General features: G+C 37.2%; 1 long non-coding RNA gene across 1 annotated transcript; it reads left to right on the top strand.

Annotated features, from left to right (window-relative positions):
- The first annotated feature begins 12,505 nt into the window (after positions 1–12,505).
- LOC126831893 (uncharacterized) lies at positions 12,506–14,246 on the top strand. Its single transcript, XR_007684412.2, has 3 exons — positions 12,506–12,614; positions 13,681–13,726; positions 14,000–14,246. It is a non-coding gene; the product is annotated as an uncharacterized LOC126831893 (long non-coding RNA).
- The last annotated feature ends 1,010 nt before the right edge of the window (positions 14,247–15,256 follow it).

Raw genomic sequence — 15,256 nt, 5'->3', positions numbered from 1 at the left:
GGAAGCGTAATTGTCACTGTCAGTAGTGTTTTTAATTTCGAGCTCATCAGGATATATGAATTCTACATAATCACTAAATTTTGGATTATTCAGTGATAGAACATCATCGATATATCGATAAGTGAAATTAAAATGTCTGACTAATCGTTTATTTGATTTTACGAGTGCCTGTATGTAATCGGCTTCGTAGGAATAGAGAAACAAATCAGCAAGCAAAGGTGCACAGTTGGTGCCCATGGGGATACCTACCACTTGCTGATAAATTTCCCCTCCAAATTCAACAAAGATATTATCAATTAAAAAATCCAACATCTGAATTATCTTGTTGGCGGTGAATTTATTTTGGAATCACTATGGTTCTTAACAAAATATGTGGAATTGTAATTAACAACTAAATATTGATATCTAACATTTCCCGATTTAGATGAAAAGACACTGTGAATAATGTCTTTTAACCGAGCTTTTAATTTACTATGGGGAATTTTAGTGTACAAAGTAGAAAAGTGAAACATTTGTATAGATGAGATTGAAGCAAGTGATCTAGATTGTAAACCATCAAGTAATTCTTTGGAATTTTTTAATATCCACATTTGATTAAAACCACTACGAAAGTATATTTTGTCACAGTATTTTTGAATACCCTCTTTCACTGCCGTTAGTATAGATGTCAATACTTTTGAAAGTGGTTTTGTGGAACAACGGGATGAACCTGCTATAAAACGTTGCTTGTAGGGATTTTTATGTAGTTTAGGTATCCAATATAACAAGGGCAGATCTGTATAGGTATCTCCGCATGGAGTACCAAATGAAGTGAGTACAGATCTGTGATTGGATATAATTTCATCCTTACTAAGCGTAGAGCGTTTATACGTAGCACTGTCGATTGATTTCCCGAAATTAAGTTCTTTGAACAGGCAGTCATAATAATATCGTTTACATATAAACACTAAGTTATTGGACGCTTTGTCAGCCGGTACAATGACATACTTGTCATGTAAGGCGTTGAGATTTTCAACAATGCTAACATCATTGAAAATAGATTTAGGCCTAGTATAAACTAAAAAATGTTGCATATAAATTCTTCGTTTAAGACATTGAAAACACAAATTATTTGTCTATTTAAATCAATATTGATGTTGCGATCTTAGCAGGAAAAGATGGGCTTCTGATAACCAATATTTAAGACAAAATAAACATTTTACCATTGGTACAGGAATCGTGTACAATAAATTATGATGCGTTTTACTGCCATTTGTAACAAGGGACTCGAAGTACACTGGGGAGCATGCACAATAGACTTGAATAACCAGATGCTAGAGATGAGACTTCTGGCGTAATTCGCCGAACATAACTGATTTGAAATTAGAGTAAAAACAAACGATTGAATGTAAATCAGTTTATATACATTCAGATTACATTATTATATGTGTTGCGACCCATTTTTGTCAATTTCTAGGTCCTAAATATTAGCGATATAGCTCCTTTAAGTTGTCCACAACCGTTGGTGAAGAAGAGTGGGATGTTAAACCTCATTTTATTGTTATCTGCAATGTTCACAAAACTAAAACATGTACATGTTTGTTGTGCCATGTCTAAAATATAATTTATTATGAAATTGATATGAAGTGAAATGGGGTTTAACATCCTACTGTTCTGCTCCGACTGGGCTAATGAATACGGACAGGCATATGTCATAAAGTGTGTTATGGGGGAAATTTTGCCCGGAGATCGGTGCTATGGCCAACTCTAATTTTAAATTCCAACTTTGTTTTTTGTTCCATCCGAACGACTATACATTGTCCCATGCCAGGCCCTCTGAACACAGGACCTCCAGGTTAGCGTCTTACTTACTGAGCCAATCCTCCCTGATCAGACCAAGAATTTTTAGGACCAACGAAATGCAGGTAGAAAATTACTAACAATTATTCTTTGGTGTGTGCAGACCTTCAGGAATGTGTTTTAAACAAAAATTTAAATGTCCCCAAAATATAGACAAAAGAAAGAAACAAACTAGGAGGCTAACAAGCTAATTCAGCACTTGGTTTCACTGTACAACACAATATAAGATAAATGTGGCACGACATGGGTACTGATAAAAATTAAAGCTAGAAATCAGCTATAGTTCAGATGGTGATCTGAAATCAATAGAAAGTAATGTGAAAAGATGGCCATAAAACTACCGGTACTATTTATTGTTTATACTATAAATTTTAGTTTGTTGGTTTATATGCTTTATCATGCCTTTAAAGATCACATGTCCTTGAAGCTCCTGTTATTTTAAACATACCTTTCTTTAATTTCAGGATTTCGTACTGGAAGTGACGAAGGGATGCCTCCACTGACATTACTAAGGTATGTAATATATACTATTCAAAAAAGGTAGGGGATATTTGATTTTGGGGGCATAATACTAAAATATGCAAATGACTACGAAAAAAGTCACTATAGAACCTAACAGAAGAAACATTTCCAGTTACATGTGACGCCCAAACGCACCAATAGCTACCGCATGGAATGCAGGTGATGCTTGGGATCATCATGGGGGTCCAACCCAAGATTTGCACGACTCTGACTTTGAATGTTACAGTCATTGTGGCATTGAATTCCAGGGTGGAAACATCAGTTTAATTGTTTTAGTGACCAGAAAACAAATTTTGATATGCGTCGGCTTACCCAAAATGAAAGGTTACGTGCCCTTGGCATGTTACAGATCGGCACAACACAGGCGGTTGTGGCGCGGACGATGAATGTTTCTCAGTCTGTCATAAGCAGGCTATGGTCTAGATACCGTGATACACAATCTGTACAGGACAGACCACGCTCAGGTCGACCAAGGGCGACAACTCAAGCCCAGGATCGATTTATCCGTACCTTGGCCTTGAGAAATCGTGTCATCACAGCAAATCAGATCAGCGCTCGTCTTCAAACAGACACTGGTGTGAGAGTGAGTGGCCAGACGATTCGGAATCGACTGCATAGGGGTCACCTTCGCACCCGACGTCCTCGCGTGATCCCTTGTTTGAGAGATCATCACATTCAGGCAAGACGTCGTTGGTGTAGGGATCATCAACACTGGGATAATCGACGCTGGAGCAATGTGATGTTTTCAGATGAGTCAAGGTTTACTGTTGATTTTTTGGACAGACGTAGGAGGGTGTGGCGTCGTCGAAACGAGCGCTTCCAAGACGTTAACGTCATCAGACATGATCGATTTGGGGGTGGTTCTGTTATGGAAGAACAGCTTTACATGTTGTTGCAGGGCGTGTTACAGGCCAGTACTACCGGGACAACATCTTGGCAGTCCATGTCGTGCCGTTCGCACGACGTCATGGCCGCCGTTTCATCTTCCAGGATGACAACGCAAGATGTCACAGGGCCAGGATCGTTACAGGTTACCTCCAACAACAGAACATCACCACATTACCATGGCCAGCACTGAGTCCCGACCTCTCCCCCATCGAGCATGTCTGGGACATGCTTGGACAGAGGTTACGTCAACGTCAACAACGTCCTGCCAATGTCCAAGAACTTGCTGCTGCGTTGCAACAGGAATGGGACAATCTGGACCAAAATGACCTTAGACGTCTCATTAGGAGTATGCCACGTCGGATCAATGCTTGTTTGGCAAACAGAGGAGGATTTACCCGTTACTGACTTGGTTGTGATGCTGTGGTAACTTTGCTGTTTGACCCCGGGTATCATTTTACCCTTATAATGGTCAGTCTGTGCCTTACTTAGTCTAACGATCATTTGGAATAAATCGATGAATGTGAACTTCATTTCATTTTGTCATTTGTTTCTTCGTCAGTTTCATTAGGTGACTTTAATAACACTTAAAAATCAAATATCCCCTACTTTTTTTGAATAGTATATTAAAGAGATTAACAATTTTTCTGACTTTGGGAGAAACCAAGTCTTTGGGAGAAACCAAGTCTTGTATATCTTTGCATTTATCAAAAAACCTGCCTCTTTTATAAATAAATAGGCATTTTTTTACCTATGGCTTTTGATGATAAATAAGCAAAGGTACTTTTGGATGGTCAGACTAGGATAAATTAGAACATTACTTATGGTCATACTAGGATAAATTAGAACATTACTTATTGTCTACTTATACTTTATTTACCTGTATTATTTACCTGGAAAGCACACACATCCACAATAACATTAATGACATTTTAAGCCATTTGGGAACTTCACAGTCAAATTTTTGGGCGCTTTGCATGGGAAATGCAGCTCTGAATTCATTGAATGAAATACAAATACAGCATTTATTAACCAAAAAATGGGAATTATAAGGAAATTACCCATGACAGGGACAGTTGTCGCTTTTGACACCATACAAATGTGTATAAACTTTTAGTGACCTATTATTTAATATCCTTGTATTTTGTTTTACAGCTTACTATGGGCGTAAAGTGAGGCTACATTGACTATCTGTACCTTGCTCAGTAGAATTGTGCAGCAAGATGACCAAGAGATGTGTATTAACAAAATGACAATAATAATATACTGTGATTACTGAAAGAAGTGATTCAAGTGTTTATAATAATTCACTGAAGAAATGCTTGATCATTACTATTAAAACATATTGTACAACCGACTTATTGTGTATGTTGATTATGACCCATATTCCTGAAGCAATGGCCCGGGAGATCCCTCTCCGGCCATTGCTGGATTGGCTTCTGATACTTGAGTTTTTGAGGGAGTGTGTCTATTCTTCCCGTTCAATCAAATCTATCCCAAGTAAAGCAACATGGCAGCACTTTGTTTAATCTGGGGTCTTCCCTAAAACTTTGGACAGTGATTTAAGGTATTAAGAGCATGTCCGCGAGAAAACCATGCAGAAGGTGCTAACGCTTCAATCACAGATTTTGACCAAATTTGGTTTATAAGTTGGGATAGCCCCAAAACACATAAATGTGCAATATTAGATAAATCTTTCAATTCCTGTATGAGAAAATTGAAAAAACATTTTTCATATGGTGAAATTGCCAAAATCTGTCTTTTCTCAAATACCAACTTTGGCAAGTCCTTACACCTTTACTATACGTAGCAGAAAGACCAAACTCACACAGTTTATCGATGACTCAGTGCTGTTACCATAATATTAACTTCAGACGATTCTTGCGAACGAGATCTGTATACGGACTGGATATCAAAGCCTGTCTAAATTCCCCATTTTTCGTCACCAGAAGTTTGACGCCCTATAGCTACTTCTTTCATGGGGTGGGTTTAAAAAATTTATGCTCACGTGAACAAGCAACCTCCCAACATTTGATACAAAAAATAAAAATGACCGGAATCGACTTGACAAAAACTAGGTAAAGGAAACAATAACCATGAAATTAACCTGTAATTTCCCTATTTTGGAGATAATTAACCGTAGTAGATAAAAAAAAAAACTAACAATTTATTTTCCTTTTCATTCATATGGTGCTTACTACCAGCCCTAAAATACATTAGTATCTGTTTTATAAAAATATCTTGAAAAAAATACTTTCAAAGGCCTGTAATCGTTCATGGCTCATCTGGCGTCAACGGAAATTGACTTCTGCAGTTGTCCACGACCTTCCATTGGAGTTTCGACGTGCTCAATCTTAACAAACATATCTATTACTCTCAAATAGACATTATTTTAAATAAAATAATCCAACGAAAATGAAAAATTCACCTAAAAGTGAGATTCGAACCACCAACCGCATGACTTCCCCCGACCCACCCTCTCACCGAGTTGCTTGTACCAGGGCCCCAAGGTCCATGTCGTGGGCCCTGTTCAGGGGGTTTGCCTAGGGCCTCTCTTATTCTAAATCCGGCCCTGACGGTGCCCGAGAGCTGTAGCTACAATACTACACTGTTCAATGTCACCCACTTCGACGCAATTAGGCTTCGTTGCCGTTAATATTTAAGCTTCCACTTTTCTGTACTGTAGTGTAGAAATTAGTGGATGTGTCCCAAAATGAATAGTGGAAACATGCTCTGAAATTAAACATTTTGTAGCCATTTTCGGTAACTTGTTTGAAAATGAAATCTTAAAGAGACAATACAACAAATATGTTAAAGGGACAATACGACAATACCAAATATACAATAAATACAAATATACACTAATATAGAGTACAACATGGTACAAATAATGGCTATGGATATGATGAAAACGTATAAAAGTCAAAAATTTTATTTCTCTAATTAAATTCGCAAAAAAATGTATCACAAAAGCTTTTTTTTTAGCACTTTTCAATAAGCTGTATATTTTAAGTATGTTGCATTCCGGTCATTTTTTTACACCTATGGATACTATGTGCTTAGCACTTCAAAACCATCCAAAGAAATTCTACTTGCGACCATGAAAGAAAAAGTTACAGTGTATCTTTTTCTGCACTATAAGGACAATGTCAATATGGTACCCTAAAACAAGTCCACACAAAATTAGTATGTACTGATTTTTTTTTTTTTCAAATAAGTGCTGGGATAGAAGTTGACCACCCGCTTTATCAGACAGGGTCAAAATTAGAAGGTTGCTATTCCACCATAGAATGCAGTCTGTGCTTAAAAAAGGTGATAAATACACTTGTGAAACCCGCAATTTTACCCATAAAATGAATAATTCCTGTACAGTCCTTTAGAGCGACATCAGACTGTAACCACTTCAGCATGTTACCTCTTGCCCCTAGGGGGTGTCATACCATAAGTTTGATCAAAAACTTCCGACCCCCCATCTTAGCACTTTTTGCGATTTTTGCATGGTCTTCTCGCGGATACACTCTTAAAAACGGTGAAAGTATTGTTCGTCTCCAAACAGTATTGTTTACATTGTATCCGTGTTGATAGCCTCTGCTATGCACTGGTTGATTGGGCATAATAAAATCGTGAGTCATGGTCCAATTTGGAGCTCTGTTTAAAGCGTAATGATATTGTAAATTGGACTATTGACCAGTCATAATTTGGAACAGAAATTTGCTTCCATTACAGCAGTGTTAAGTAGGATTAGCTCTGATGAAACGAAACACTGCGAAGAATATGATTATGCCCCCACTCCTCCCCAGTATGATTTGTATTCCAATTTCCAAGTATCTTTGAGTCTGACCAACATGCGCACGAGTCTGTCCTCTGCAATCAGGAGCCACGATGGCTAAGTGAGTAGCCTGGAGGTCGCGGGTTCACTCCCGGTGTTGGCCGAGAAAGTTCATTGAGATTTTCTAGCGTTGTTTCCGCCTGTCAGTGGTGCAGGAATGGAGGAACTGACAAGGACAGCTGTCTAGTCATTCGGATGGGACAGAAAAACAGGTCCTGTGTACACATTGGCGTGCATGTAAAAGATCCCATGGAATTCGATATAAGAGTAGGCCATTGCGCCGCTGTCCAGGCAAAAATTCCCCTCATAGCACATTGTATGGTGCATGCCAGTTTTCATTAGCCCAGTAGGACGTTAAACCACATTTCATTTCATTTTTGTCTTCTGCAATCCCATGGTTGGTTGGTACATGTTCTAGTCAATGTAATCTCCCCTTCTTGTAATAGAGATCTACTAAATGTAACGGTAAATCAAACTCAATCATGTGAACACCTGTAGTTATGAGCCATTTGTTGATTTTGCCAGGCAGTGGAAACTTATTAAAGTGGACTAATAAAAGTGAACATTGCAAGAGAAAGGATTAAACATTTTGGGATCCTACTACTGGTATTGATGCCAAGATGGTTAGGCAGAATAAACAAATCACAAGAATCTGATTCTCATTATGGGCAGATAAATAATCTGAGGAAAGGCTGAAATTGTAACAAATTTTATTCCCTAAAATTAAAAACACCGTCAACCAGCCAGAACCAAATTAGTTGCCCCTAGAAACCATTATAAACCTTGACCCTGCAGTTAAACTCGACCCATATTTTATTCCACGATTTTATTAAAAGAATAGCCCAGTCTACTGGAAAACATCTCGGTAATATTTAATTCATTTTATTTGAAACTAAAGTGCAGCAATATTTATTCCCGTTTATGTGACGCTAAATTCCAGTGTCATAGATGTAGTCTGTATCTGGTGTGATTGGGTTCCTTTAGCATGAATCTGAGTGAAACTTCATGGGTTAACAGTTTACTGATGAAGTTTCATTAGATGCTTCCTTCCCAGTTTTTGAGGTTCCCATTTCATAACAACATAAGGCTTCTTTTGTGTCAGTACGCAATTCTCTATCAGAGGCTTTTTGAATACCTGGCTGTTTATGGATATTGTATACTGTTTTTTTTACCTGTATCTACTAGATCCTTTGGTTACTGTATTGTAAACTTTAGGCTGCCCTACCATTTTACACATTTAAAATTGTTATGATTACGGTCGCTTATTTTGTTACCAAAAAAGAAAGGAAGCGAACAGATAATTATAAAAAAAAATGCACTCTACAATAAATTGGACATCATCTTAGCAGATGTTTGATAATTGTTGGTAAGGGCAGACTATCAATTTTTGAAGTGTTCCTATCACGCAATGTATTCCTTATTGCAAGAACACATAGATCTAGCAACGGACTAACATGATCCTCACAGGAATTGGTGAACTCGCGTAGAGTATCAAATGCCGCCATTTGACGAAATTCGGCTTGATCATATTCCAGCCTAAGCTGCCAACATGTATTCACCAAGACACTTTTTGAGCACACGAGGTTTTCCAACATAAACTGAACACACGATTTATGATTATTAAATACCGCCACTTCTAATGGCGACAGACCTTTGGCGTCTCTATGAAAGTATTGTATATTCGCACGAAACAAAATATCCAAACATTTTTCGTTTCCGTTTTCAGCAGCAAGAAAAAACGCAGAACGACCATAACGATCCAAAACATTGAGATCAATGGTTGTCTTTTCTATGAAATATCGCAGACAATCAATGCTTCCGTAGATTGCTACCTCGTGAATTATATTCGTACCCTTGCTGGATTTTGATGATATATCAACGGACTTCTCCAGAAACAACAAAATCACTTCCAAATTATCCTTTTTTAGCGCTGTCATGAAGGATTTGTTCATATGCCACGTTGAAGGGAAATGGGCACCAGCGTTGATCAAAAGTCTGACGACGTCTGTTCGGTTTTTATTGGCAGCAGCTATAAGAGTGTTCAGACCAGTAATATCTATCCACACGTCCACTGAAGCACCATGATCCACCAGTAGTTTTATAACCGGTAAACTGCTGTTATTCATCACAGCTTGGTACAAAGCAGAAGTATAACCACCGTTGGGGTTAGCTCCCGCTTCTTGAAGCATTTTGCAGATACTAAAGCTATCATTCAATGCCGCGTAGGACAACGCGCAATTTTGTGACGCATCAACTATGTCTAAGGACACATCTTTGCCATAAGTGGACAAGACTTTCTGTACGGTCCTAAAATCATTTTCCTTGCAAGCCAGTATAAGTAGTGTTGCGCCATATTTATCTGTCAGGTTAACGTGATTACGTTTGTTAAAGAAGCCTTGAAGGATCGAATACTTCTTCAGCTTGAAGGCCGAGATCATAGGAGGATCCCCGACACTGTTTGGTTTAGTTGTGTTGCAGCCATCTTGGATTAATATTTCTATAATTTTTGTATTGAAGTATTTATAACTTTCATATTCTGTGTCATCTGGTAGGGCGGCAATAATATTACTCACCAACGATTCTCCAATTGCCTCTAGTCTCGTAAATACCGGTGCCATCTTTTGGTGGCAGAAGTGCAGAAGCGTTTTCTTCTCGTTGGCGTCTTCAATATGTTCGGAGAATATCTGTTCCAAACGCCATACAATTCCACTGTATTGGACTTTGTGCTTGTCGAATAGAATTTTATCCTTTACAACAAGTGCTTTTGGTTGAACATTAGTTGTCGCATCTTTCACACTGCCGGGTCTCCCGGAACTGGAAATACAAATGAAAAAGCCGAACAATTTACTTTTATTAGGTAGTGAAAGTGTACTCCTATACCACTTCATAGTTGTCTTTTTTTACATCTTAATATTGTAATCTGTGCTACACCCTTACAGGTTTCTGTCGATTTCATAAATGTATTTAAAAATAAAATAGACATTAGAACTTTCCAGAATGAAATAAATGCCATTGATTTCATATAATATATTAATATACACCAAGGCTTGACAAAGCATCAAAGATCAAAGCCGTGTTTACCAGCGTCCGCGGAACATCTAAACACCAATGTAGGCTGTAATGGTGTTAGTACGAATCAACGGAATCTTAAAACGGTCATATCGCCGTGACAGACTGGTATATCTGACTGGTGTTAGGCATGTAATTAATGTAAATACCTCCACCCCCGATATAACGGTAAATCACAACAGGAGGAATTGACTATTGAGAAAAAAAATTACCGACCTACGAAGATCTCCAAAGTTCTAATGCCTACTATAAGTAATACATTCCAAAATATATTTCAAATATCGTCTACATACCTGGGTAGTGTTGTTTTTGGACCCGATTTTATTTTTCTTCGCCATTTCCTCCACATGATCAAGATGTCACATCTATAATGTTTTCAATCATTGATACCCGTTATCACTACAGTTTATAGAAATTTCCTCACAACGTAGACGTATGTAAAATAGGCTATTGTGTAACATTTAAACGATGTATTGAAAATAAAATTGGTGTCTGTATATATCTGGAATTCCAAAGATTTACAACCTCATCACTATTGCCAAATATCCTTTTTTTCTTTGTGACACATTAACCTTACTTGACAAGTGTATATTTCGGTCTCAGGTGATCATGTGATAAGGATTATAGTATGTTAATGAAACCAATGTGATATCATAACAGTAAATATTTGGGTTGTTAACATTACTTATAAGTGTGTCGGATATAATGATAATATAACGTCGGCCTAAAATATATAATGGTATACATCATTCTGAACATCAGAGACACGATGGCAAGCAAACATCTTCTGATTCTTCTCTACCAAGAAGTCAAAAAAATCAAACAATTTTGCAACAATTAATTACAAGATTGCATAATAATGGTGCATAACACGAGAAGCGATAACGCAATTATTAAAATCAATAGTGTTCATCCCAGTGTCAAGTCTGTTTTAAAAGTTTACCCGTCGGACTTTTTTCGTTAGGGCCAGAATTAGGTCACAATAAGTCGCCGTCAGGTCGTCGGGGGGAGGGGGCGAATGGTTAGCGCGTGCGCGTTGTATCATAAGGTCTGTCATTCAGTCAACTGGCATTTTTTCAATTCCCCGGTTGTACATGACAAGGAGTAGGGTCGCCTGTCCAACCTCGTGGGTTTTGTCCGGGTCTTCCGGTTTCCTCCCACTGCTAAAGACCCCTACGCGCATGCGAATTACTGAAATAAAATTGAACCACGTGTTAGTCCCGAAATGACCTAATTTGTGTCGAGTGGGCGTTAACGCTCCCTCTCTCGCTCTCTCTCTCCATCCCCTTGATCAAGCTGAATATTTTTATGTGACAAATTCAAACAATGTATTCACAGTGTAGGCCTACCCTGTAATGCGTTAACGAGATTTTATAATTAGGGTGCGGGGATTTCTATGTTAGAGATCAACTGAAATCGTTGGAAACCGATACATGTATATGGTTTATTCTCGTGATAATTACTAACCGATTTTTGTTTGATAATTGTATAATATTATAAAATGGCCAGACATCTTTCATTTGCTTATAAAACAGATTATCGATTTGAGTTTAAATGTTCATTTTGTTGGATGTAAATCTGTTTATAGATTAAACCAGAGTTCTAATTTAATGGATTTTGTGTTTCACTGTCGACAGATAGATACAATTGTTTATAAGGCATTTAGTGATAGGACTATACTGTATATATAACATTGAAAAAAAAAACAGGAACACAACGTTATGGATAACAATCACTAGCAACTAGAAAGATACAAAATGAAAATAACATTAGTGATGAAGCCGACTTCCGCTTAATCTTTCGATACAAAAATTTAATCGGGTACATCTTTCCCCATCATTATCCCTCCTCAGATACAATTTAGGGTCTCCAACTCGAAGTATGTCGATTGCTATATAGGTCTTCGTCTAAAATGAAGGTGAGAAATTGAAAGACGTTCAATTTAATTTACTCTTTGTACGATGTATCTCTCGTGTTAGCCGCTAAATGCTATACTATCTACATACATAATTATGTTAGTATATGTTTATCATACTGTATAAATGCGTATCAAAAGTTTAAATGTAATAAGCGCCCAGAAGATTATCTCTAATAGATAACAAATATAATTGCCCGCAATAGTATATGCCCTTTAATTTGACCAACTATGAGATAGCATGCCTTTCCACGAGAGGGGGGTATTCTAGTAACCGTGTTTGGCTGTAATTTAACACCATTTTGAAAGGCCTGGTTAAGTGGTCGGTAATTGTAATTGATTAAATTATGATATTAATAAAACATTTACAATATAATACCTTGTCAATAAAACTATTAAATATAATTGATAATAATAGGGCAATCTCCTATATATTTGTCGGGTGTTTTCTCTAAATCACTTGGTCAGGATTTTTAAAAGGTTCAAACATGAATGCAGTAAAATATTTGGTAGTATTTGCTCTATCTGTCGCTGTTGTGTCAGCTGCTAAATTAGGTAAGTCTCTAGATAATATTCTGTTTTTTGGGTGGTTTTTTTTTTTTTTTTTTTTTGTATTAAATTTTAGGGTCATTATGGGGGAAAATAAATTTTAAAAAATCGTTATTTAAGTTATAGACGCATTATCATGCTCAAGAAGAAAAAAAGTGTGATAAATGTGAATGGCATCATATTCAAATTAACTCAAGACTCCGAAATCAAGTAACTGACTTAGTTGTTAGTTGGACTATGGCATTTTTGTACCAGCGTACAATATAATAATAATATGAAATTTGCACAACTTATTAATTGAAGGTCAAACGATTTGGGGATGTTTTGACAGAATTGTCTCAAATTTTAGATGCATTGTCGATTGAAAACTTTTCTTACCCCACTTCGCGATTTTCGAAGGATGGTAATTCTCCGTTAAAAACTGAAATAGAGTTTTCTCACACGTCATGATAATACTAATATGAGATGAAATTATATGAAAATCATCAGGCCCCGGTTTCACAAAACATTCTCAGACTTATGAATTAACTCAGCTTTTAATCACTGTTTATGAGAAATATATTTAATCTAGAAACACAAAACTTTGCACATATTTTCTTGTTGATTTGATACATTAAAACATCAAAAGTTTTATAAAGGGCTATATTTCAATTAAAATAGGGCGAATCAATTTTGAGTAAATTCTTAAGTCTCTGGGCCTGATTACAATTGATATAAGAGGTTCCCATATAAGAAAATCAAGATAATTAGTACATTTTAATTGCTGTTTGTTTTATGCCATATTTTGTAATTGAGCAACCGAAATTTATACCTTGTATCGAAAGTAGTGGCCTTGTGACGATGGTGTTAAAGAAATCGTAGAAAAACTGTGAATACAGGCCATTCATTTCGATTTTCAAGTGACGTGCACAATGTAAACCGAACAACTTTTGAAGGCACAAACAATCTATATTAAATTTAATTCCGATGCCGTCTTGATACATAATCAACTTATTAACACCGCTGCCCGGCTTGACTTTCGGAAACGTAACGAAGATGAAAATGTAATCTTTATAATCTTTATACTTTACAGATATATTATTAAATTCAAATGAAAACCACGATGCCGCTCAGGAGAGGTATTTTATTCTTTTTTTTCTTTTCTTTTCCATCCCAGTCCAGTTGAAACTTTCAAATTTGATTACCGCCACTTCATTTTATTTCATTTCTAATTTGATTGATCGGATTTGTTACACTATGTCTAATTTTATCTTTGAAAATTTGTAAGTCATGGGCGTAATCTCGTCGCGTAGAAGAAACCCAGTGCCTTAATTGCAACACCTTCTCATCTTATATAATACACGTACCTATAAATACAAAATTAATCGTTCCATTTTACTTTCCTTTATTAGATCTTTAGAAGAAAGGTCAGAGTGTGCTAAATTTGGTGATGATTGTGCGCTAATGGCGTCATGGTGCTGTGATGGGTTAAAATGTGATTCGGCGTGGAGTAGTGGCACCTGCATGTACCCGTTTTAATATACCAGGATAATCTCGAAAAACAGCAAAACAACTCATAACATCTTACCAGATCTGTTCCAACATCTTTCTGAAACATCATTCGTTTTAATCTTCATTAAAAAATGTTGTTTAGCTGTTTTTGTTTGTTTTGATTGTTTATTTTGATGTGAGCCAAAGGGGAGAGAGCGAGAGAGAGAGAGAGAGATGGGGTTTAACGTCCACTAGACACAAACTAGGTCATTTCGGGACTAACATGTGGTTTAATTTATTTCCATAATTCGCTTGCGCGTAGGGGTCTTTAACAGTGGGAGAAAAACCGGAGGACCCGGAGAAAACCCACGAGGTTGGACAGTCGACCCTACTCCTTGTCACGTACAACCGGGGAATCGAAACTCCGCCAGTTGACTCAATGACAGACTTTATGATACTGCGTGCACGTGCTAACCATTCAGCCACCCCCCCCCCCCAAAGGGTATAGATCTACCTATTTCCGTCAGTGTAACCAGTGACGTAGCGTGGCTTGTCAGCGCCCAGGGCAAGGCGAGTATTGTGTCCCCTAGCGACAAATGTCGTACCGTTAAACTGTGTTTAACGCTACAATTGATACCGTCTAAAACTCGTTACGCAAGTACAAATAGGTTCAAACGCACAATTGTCAACACATGTCATAACAGTTTGTTTTGACATAGGTAGTTCTATCACAAATAGTGAAGACTGGACCACTAAAATAGTTTTTCTTTGTGGTAATGCGTTCTACATTTTCAAAGCGACATTTCTTTTTATGTAAGCCGCCATGACACCAGCCAGATGAAACAGTTGGGTTTCATCAAATCATATAATTATGCGGTAAGACTTCACCTTTATTTCAATGGGAATAGGTTTATTATATGTTAAGCTATGCGCAGTAATGTTAGGGGTCTATAGGCCAGTAAACTTTTTGTAGTCATTTGACTAAATAACTTGCGCAAAGGAACTCCGTAGGACGAGCCACAAGGCGGAAGACATCAGTAGTGGCACTATTTCTATGTGTCCCCTTACACATGGTTCGTTATACTCGCTTTCCACCTGTCCAGTGTTGATTTATGTACCCACAAAACCCAAGCAAATGTATATTTAAGAAAACACTGATGTAATAAAAGTAATTCACT

The sequence above is a fragment of the Patella vulgata genome, chromosome 9 (assembly GCF_932274485.2).
Source record: "Patella vulgata chromosome 9, xgPatVulg1.2, whole genome shotgun sequence".
NCBI lineage: Eukaryota > Metazoa > Mollusca > Gastropoda > Patellidae > Patella > Patella vulgata.
This window is presented reverse-complemented; position numbering and strand designations above follow the sequence as displayed.